The sequence below is a fragment of the Pectinophora gossypiella genome, unplaced genomic scaffold, assembly GCF_024362695.1.
Source record: "Pectinophora gossypiella unplaced genomic scaffold, ilPecGoss1.1 Pgos_36, whole genome shotgun sequence".
NCBI classification, from domain to species: domain Eukaryota; kingdom Metazoa; phylum Arthropoda; class Insecta; order Lepidoptera; family Gelechiidae; genus Pectinophora; species Pectinophora gossypiella.
Genome location: NW_026063246.1, coordinates 34,112 through 42,263, shown reverse-complemented (window position 1 = coordinate 42,263; position 8,152 = coordinate 34,112). Strand labels below are relative to the sequence as shown.

Genomic DNA, 8,152 nt, shown 5'->3' with positions numbered 1-8,152 from the left:
CATCTGCATATAATGTAAGATCCCCGTTTAAGTCCGTTTCATAAATGTTATTTATATAGGTATTAAAAAGAAGAGGTCCTAAGATAGATCCTTGTGGGATACCGCAGGTAATTAAGGCAGGGTAGCTTTGATACTCACCTATTTTTGTAACTTGATATCGGTTTTCAAGGTATGATATGAACATTTTGTGCGCGTTACCAGCTATACCAATGCTGCTCAATTTTTGCAAAAGAAGTTCGTGGCTAATAGTATCAAATGCCTTTTTGAGGTCTATGAATATCCCTAGGCCTATTTGTTTTTTATCTATGTGTAGTTTTAATTTTGTTATTAGATCAATAGTTGCTGAAAGAGTATTAGATTTTGGGCGAAAACCATACTGTTTTTTGTATAGGAAACTAATAGAATTCAGATGTTGATCAAGGCGATTATAAATTATTTTTTCAAACACTTTGGACATCACCGGCAGAACCGATATAGGACGGTAATTTCCGGGATCAGCTTTATTTCCTGATTTAAATTATTATTATTTTTATTATTTATTTAATTTTAAGATAACATAGATCCAATTGGTTAGTAACATGAATAAAACTTAAAAGATAATGTTAGTAGCGTAGGTGGTAGAAAAAACATCATAAAATTTCGTTCCTTTTTACGAGTATTTTGGCCCAGTGCCTCATAATTGGGGAGTCATACCTGGCCGCGATAGTTTTCAGGATGGAGTTGGAGCTGGCCCGCACCCTGCAGAGCAACGAGGCAGATTTTTTGCGTATTAACGCGAAAAAGTCGTCGGTGTGCATCTGCGCAAACATGCCAGATGCGCTGCAGAAGCGAGGCAGCCCCAACAGCATCCTAAAGCCATTATTGTACTGGACGCGCAGGGCGTTGACGGCCTTCTGCGTGTAGCTGGTCCAAAGGCCACACGTGTAGAAAACCTGACAGTACGCTTTAAAAAGCGTAATTTTGACTAGTTCACTACAGCGTGCGAACCTACGAACCAGCATGTTACATCGGACCGCCATCACCCTGCGCTCCCTCTCAATGTCCGCTTGGTCCCTAAGGTCGTCGGTCACAAAGTGTCCTAGATATTGTAACGTAAAATACGTTACTGTTTTTTACTTACATTAATAAAACTTAGAACTAATTTAAACCTAAAATAATATGTACGTTAGAGATAATAAATACTTACCTACATTATAAAAATACATATTCTATAAAGTAACAACTTAAAACTTATTAAATTAAACTAAGTAGTATTACTTTTCTGACCGTACCCGGTCAGCGGTCTATTGTTCGGACGGGTTTGCACGTCATAGAAATCATACGATATTTCGAGCCACGCGATTGGCCCTCGGCCGGCGCGGCGCCGCCGCCGCCGCCGGCGCGAGCGCTGTGGTCGCATACCATTTTCTAGCGTCCCAGCGCCAACACGTACTGTTCCGCTGCGGCTCTCTAGTACCTAACTGCCAATTAAATTTGTCTGTTCTAACTTCTACCACACGTCTCGTGCTGTTACAGTGACATTAAAGTCGCGATTGTTTTAATATAATAAATATAGAATCGGTGAACTTATCACTTGGACATAAAACCCCTAATTGGGTAAGTGTTGAACAAATATTCTAATATGTATAGTTAGTAAGTTAGCTTTGGCTGCGTACCTATCTGTTTAATTAGGTACGAGTAATTAGTTAGTAAACTCATACCTACCAATCATTAGGTTCGAGCTTTAGTTGCGCTAAGCTGATTTTGCAACTCCTACCCTCTGGTGTTTTGTTAATTATTATTCTGCCTAGCATAGTTACATTCTAATCTTAATTGTAAAGTTTACGCACTTCCTTTGCTACTTTAAAACCCGCTCTGCTTGTCAACACTACACTGCACATACTACGTTAGTCTTCCCGAGTGCTTTTCGCTTTTACCCGCGGTGTTGCCAAGCAGAGCCGGAATGAGAACTTGTGCTGACCCGCATTTTGTTTAATTTAAAGGGTTCAAGATTTGGGTTACACAACCCACTCACACCGTGCGCACGAGTACCTGCCGGCCCACCTCCAGATCCGGCGACGAGTGAAGCCACCCCCCCGCCGAGAACACCCTGGGAAGTACTGATGCTACTGGAGCATAAAGTAGACGGCCTATCTATCCACGACCCTTACTCTCTCTCTCTCTCTCTCTTATTATTATTTTTTTTAATTAAATTGAATTTTGTTACCGCCCTCAGTGGTTTTATTTAAAACAAAACCCAGGTCGTTACATTGGCGCCTACAACCTGGTTCTAAGGTCTACTTTTGCTTCAGTAGTAAGTAGTTAGTGTGCATGTGTATTTTTTTTAACAGATTTGTGAGACGTTTCCTTTGTTTTTTTTTCCTTTCTTCTTGTTTAACTAATTCGCACTTCCTTGACTTGTTCATATTGTAAGTAGCTGAGTACTTCTTAAAAGTACGGTCAGCCAAGAAAGTTTAAAAATAAATTGTACAAGTGCGAAATAGTTAAATAAAATTAAATACTTTTCTTTTATTTCCTTATTTCCAGGATTTCTTTTTATTTCTCATAATTTGGTACTTGGTTACACATTTTTTATTTTTTTTATTTTTTATCATTTAAAAGTTGATTATACTCCTGTTACAACAAGGACGTCGTAATATATTAACGCTTATTGTAACAGAGCTGGGTCTTCTACAATTAGTAGCTTTAGTTTTTCTTTTCTTATTCATTACTTGTAATTAGAATAACTAGTAAACATTTTGTTCAACATTTACCCAAAATAAGATTGATTCTCGTAAAATGGCTTATCACATAAAATTTTTGTCCCTTAATAAGGCGGAACTTGAATACGAAGTGGCTATTCGCGGTGATACTCCAGCTAGTACAGTACAAGACTTGCGGAAGCAGATTTCAAAATTAACAGCTCTATATCCATCAGAAGATGTGTTGAACAGTAGCCTGGAGGTCAAAATAGACTTATCAGGCATAAACACCGTTTTTACTAAAATTTCGGCTGTATTAGAATCCGAAGAGTTGCCGGACAAGAGTACACTTTTACGTACTCAAAATTTATTGCATCACGTTTATCATCGTCTTAAACGTGTACAACTAGACGAGGATGCACAATATAACACAGTCAAGGATTCATATGTAAAATTATTTAGGAAATTGTACAAACGTTATGACGATATCAAGGACAGTGTCGTTGACCCCCTTGACGTCCAGAGTAGTGAGCAGGAGGCTAATAGTTCTATGAACATTAAGGTTACTTGTGAACGCGGAATTTCTAGTGAAATCACCAAACTTAAATTTGATGGCAAGACATGTGTGCGAACGTTTATACAACGCGTTACAGAATTTTGCAAAGCAAGGAACATTGACGATTCTAAACTTCTGTCGTATTGTACAGAAATATTTACAGGTGACGCCCTCCACTGGTATAGGAGCGTTATAGACAATGTGAAGGATTGGAATAGTCTGGTAGTTTTATTAAAACAGGACTTTGATCTGGCGGACTACGATTATAGGCTCCTTTCGGAAATACGTTCACGCACCCAAGGTGAAACAGAGAACATCACAATTTATCTTTCCATAATGTCAGGTATGTTTTCTCGATTGACAAAGTCCATGTCAGAAGAGGATAAGCTAGAAATCATTCTGCATAATATCAGGCCTGCTTACACAAGCACTTTAGCAGCCGTACCTGAAATCAAAGATATAGGGTCACTAAGAAACATATGTCGTAATTATGAAAATTACCAGTCACGCCTAGCTCACTTTCATGAGCCAGCCAAACTAACTGCAGATACTTTAGCCCCGGAATTTGCGTATACTGGTGGCACAAATTCAAATAAAAATAATCAACATAAAACAAACTACACAAATTACAAAAATAATTACAATAATCAAAATTACAATAAAACAAAATATGAGAACTTAGATGCTATAAACACAAACACAAAAGACGTTAAGAAGCGCTTCTGTCCTCGATGCCGCATAGATACACATAACTTACGTCAGTGTACGGCTAATAAAGATATTATCGTTTGCTTCGTCTGTGGTCGAAAGGATGTCAAGACACCACAATGTCCTGACTGTAATAAAAATAAAAACTCGTCTTCGACTTCAAAAAACTAATTAATCAGAATTGTGTGTACCCGAGTAAGAATAAGTTTGTAAAAGCAGAATGGAATATCTGGCTCAAAACTATCAATAACTTCTTTAAATCTTATAGGGTCAACACAATTCTGAATAAAAGACCAGAAAATGATATTAGACCTTACGTCTCTGTCGAAATTAATGATATCAAAATTTATGGTCTTCTCGATTCAGGTTCGGCAGTTACAATAATTGGCAACGATGCACATTTACCTTTACTAAATCGTGGTTTGATAATGCGGAATGATACCAGTATGACAATACAAGCGGCTGGCGGACAATTACTGCAATGCATCGGACACATTCTTGTGCCCTTTAAGTTCGATAACAAATGCCATACCATAAAAGCTTTTGTAATCCCATCCGTTTATGATAACCTCATACTAGGCATCGATTTTTGGCGAGATTTTAAAATATGTCAAAAATACTTAGGTAGCATACACCAGACACCAAACCAAAGTGAAACAAACACACATTTACACGATTATAACAACTTGAGCGAAACACAGCAGCGATTAGCGGATAACGTTGTTGAGCAATTTAAAGACATCTCTTCAGAGCGGAAAGGTTTAGGTAAAACAAACATCATAGCGCATCACATAGACACCGGCGACGCACAACCGATTCGACAGCGCTATTACCGCATGTCACCGGAAAAACAACGCATTCTGGTTGAACAAGTCGATGAAATGTTGTCTCTAGATGTCGTCGAGTCTTGTGAAAGCGCTTGGTCTTCGCCTGTCCTCCTTGTTACCAAGAAGAATGGCCAACCTCGTTTTTGCCTGGATAGTCGTAAACTGAATTCAATAACTAAACGCGATGCATACAGTTTGCCATACGTTTCAGAAATTCTCGACAACCTTCGAGATGCTCGTTATTTGTCCAGCATCGACTTGTCAAAGGCCTTCTGGCAAATACCAATAGCAGAAAAAGATAGAGATAAAACTGCATTTTATGTACCTGGCAGAGGTACCTTACGTTTTAAACGCACTGCATTCGGTCTCACTAATGCGCCAGCAACTCAACAGCGACTTGTTGACCTCCTCTTTAGGGAATTTGAGCTTAAGGTATTCTGTTATCTTGATGACATCATCATCGTTTCCCAAGATTTCAATAGCCATGTTTCCTTACTGTTACGGGTGCTTGATAAACTTAAACAGGCAAACCTTACTATTAACCTTGAGAAGTGTAATTTTTTTAGTAGTCAACTACGATACCTTGGCTATGTCGTTGATAGTGCGGGTTTGCGGACTGATCCGGAGAAAGTCGAGGCAATTCTCAATTACCCATCTCCAACCAATCGCAAAGAGCTCAAGCGTTTTCTTGGAACAGCTACCTGGTATCGTCGTTTTGTCCCTAACTTCAGCACTGTAGCTGGTCCCTTGAATAAATTAACGTCAAATAAAAAAGGAGCGCCACCATTTGAATGGACACCAGAAGCAGATTCGGCATTTCAGAAGCTAAAAGCGTCCTTGGTTTCAGCGCCTGTTCTTTCTTGTCCAGACTACTCATTGCCTTTCGAGGTGCATACTGATGCGTCAAATTATGGTGTCGGTGGCATGTTGACCCAGACCATAAATGGCAAGGAGCATCCAATAGCTTACATGAGCAAGTCACTGGCCAAAGCAGAAAGAAATTACAGCATAACCGAGCGCGAAACCTTAGCTGTCATCACCGCAATCGAACACTGGAGGTGTTATTTGGAGAACGGAAAGCAGTTCACTGTCTATACAGACCATAGCGCATTAAAATGGTTCTTGTCTATAACCAATCCTACTGGAAGGTTGGCGCGTTGGGGAGTTCGTTTGTCGGCCTTCGATTTTGAAATTAAGCATAGGCGCGGTGTAGATAACGTTATTCCAGACGCTCTCTCCAGAGCGGTCCCTGTTAATGCTATTTTAACCTCTAATGCTTTTAACACTACTAGTGATGATTGGTACAAAGATGTCTTTAACGGGGTGCTTAATACACCTCACAAATTTCCAAATTACTACATTAATAACAATACACTATATAGACTGACCAAAAATAAGTGCGAGCTCACTTCAGAGTTCTCATGGAAAGAAGTCGTACCAATAGAACTTCGCGAACAGGTTTTGGCTGAAAATCACAGCGAACCTACAGCAGGCCATTTAGGCATTTTCAAGACTTACCGAAGGATAGCCTTGCGTTATTTTTGGCCAGGGATGCACGCTGATGTAGTTAAGTTCATTGGGTCATGCATTAAATGCCTTGAATACAAACAGCAGAATCACAAAACCCTAGGAGAAATGGGTCGTCCTAAGCAATGCTCACGACCATTTCAAATGATTTCAATAGATCTCGTAGGTCCCCTTCCAGTCAGTCGTGCACAAAACAGCTACATTTTAGTTGTCACATGTTGTTTCTCAAAATACTGTCTCATTTTTCCAGTAAAAAGAACAACATCAGATATCGTCGTTAAAATATTAGAAAATCAAGTGTTTTTGGTCCACGGCGTACCACAAACTGTAATCATGGACAATGGCAGTCAATTTATTAGTGGTGCGACCGATGCGTTTTTCAAAAAATACAATATTCCAAATGTATTTTTCACACCAAAATACACTCCACAAATAAACACGGTCGAAAGATATAATAGAACAATAATGACTTGTATTTCTACATTCGTCGAAAATGATCATAGAACTTGGGACACCTTTATTCCTCAGGTCCAATTTGCAATAAACAATTCTGTAAACGAGGCTACCGGTTACACGCCCTCCTTTTTAGTTTATGGAAGAGAACTTGTTTCTTGTGGTACTCACTACGTCGACAATAATCTCGACAATGAAATAGTGTTTTTGCCAAGAGACATTTATGCCGAGAACCTAGGATGCTTGTCAACCATTTTCGACGAGGTTCAAAAACAATTATGGCATGCACATGTAAAAAACACAACACCATATAACTTACGCCGTAAACCGGCGGAATTTCAGATAGGGGATATTGTCATGAAGCGCACGTATGTGCTAAGTGACAAAGATAAATATTTCAGTAAAAAATTAGCCCCAAAATTCATTAAGTGTAGGGTAGTGGAAAAGAAGTCACCGCTTGTATATATTTTAGAAAATATGCAGGGGAAAAATATTGGAACCTGGCATATCAAAGATTTAAAACTTGTAGGTAAAATATAAGTATACGTAACATATATTGATAAGTTAAGCTGATTAAAAAAAAAATAGGTTAATTATTATTTTTTTTTGCGGATTTTATTATAGGAATAAAATCCTTTCCATACCAGAGGGGGTAATGTAACGTAAAATACGTTACTGTTTTTTACTTACATTAATAAAACTTAGAACTAATTTAAACCTAAAATAATATGTACGTTAGAGATAATAAATACTTACCTACATTATAAAAATACATATTCTATAAAGTAACAACTTAAAACTTATTAAATTAAACTAAGTAGTATTACTTTTCTGACCGTACCCGGTCAGCGGTCTATTGTTCGGACGGGTTTGCACGTCATAGAAATCATACGATATTTCGAGCCACGCGATTGGCCCTCGGCCGGCGCGGCGCCGCCGCCGCCGCCGGCGCGAGCGCTGTGGTCGCATACCATTTTCTAGCGTCCCAGCGCCAACACGTACTGTTCCGCTGCGGCTCTCTAGTACCTAACTGCCAATTAAATTTGTCTGTTCTAACTTCTACCACACGTCTCGTGCTGTTACAGTGACATTAAAGTCGCGATTGTTTTAATATAATAAATATAGAATCGGTGAACTTATCACTTGGACATAAAACCCCTAATTGGGTAAGTGTTGAACAAATATTCTAATATGTATAGTTAGTAAGTTAGCTTTGGCTGCGTACCTATCTGTTTAATTAGGTACGAGTAATTAGTTAGTAAACTCATACCTACCAATCATTAGGTTCGAGCTTTAGTTGCGCTAAGCTGATTTTGCAACTCCTACCCTCTGGTGTTTTGTTAATTATTATTCTGCCTAGCATAGTTACATTCTAATCTTAATTGTAAAGTTTACGCACT

At 38.7% G+C, this 8,152-nt stretch overlaps 1 long non-coding RNA gene across 1 annotated transcript; it reads right to left on the bottom strand.

Moving 5' to 3' along the window:
* Window positions 1-565: 565 nt before the first annotated feature.
* LOC126381120 (uncharacterized) lies at window positions 566-7,610 on the bottom strand. Its single transcript, XR_007568687.1, has 2 exons — window positions 7,553-7,610; window positions 566-1,229 (listed from the first exon to the last, which is right to left on the bottom strand). It is a non-coding gene; the product is annotated as an uncharacterized LOC126381120 (long non-coding RNA).
* Window positions 7,611-8,152: the final 542 nt, after the last annotated feature.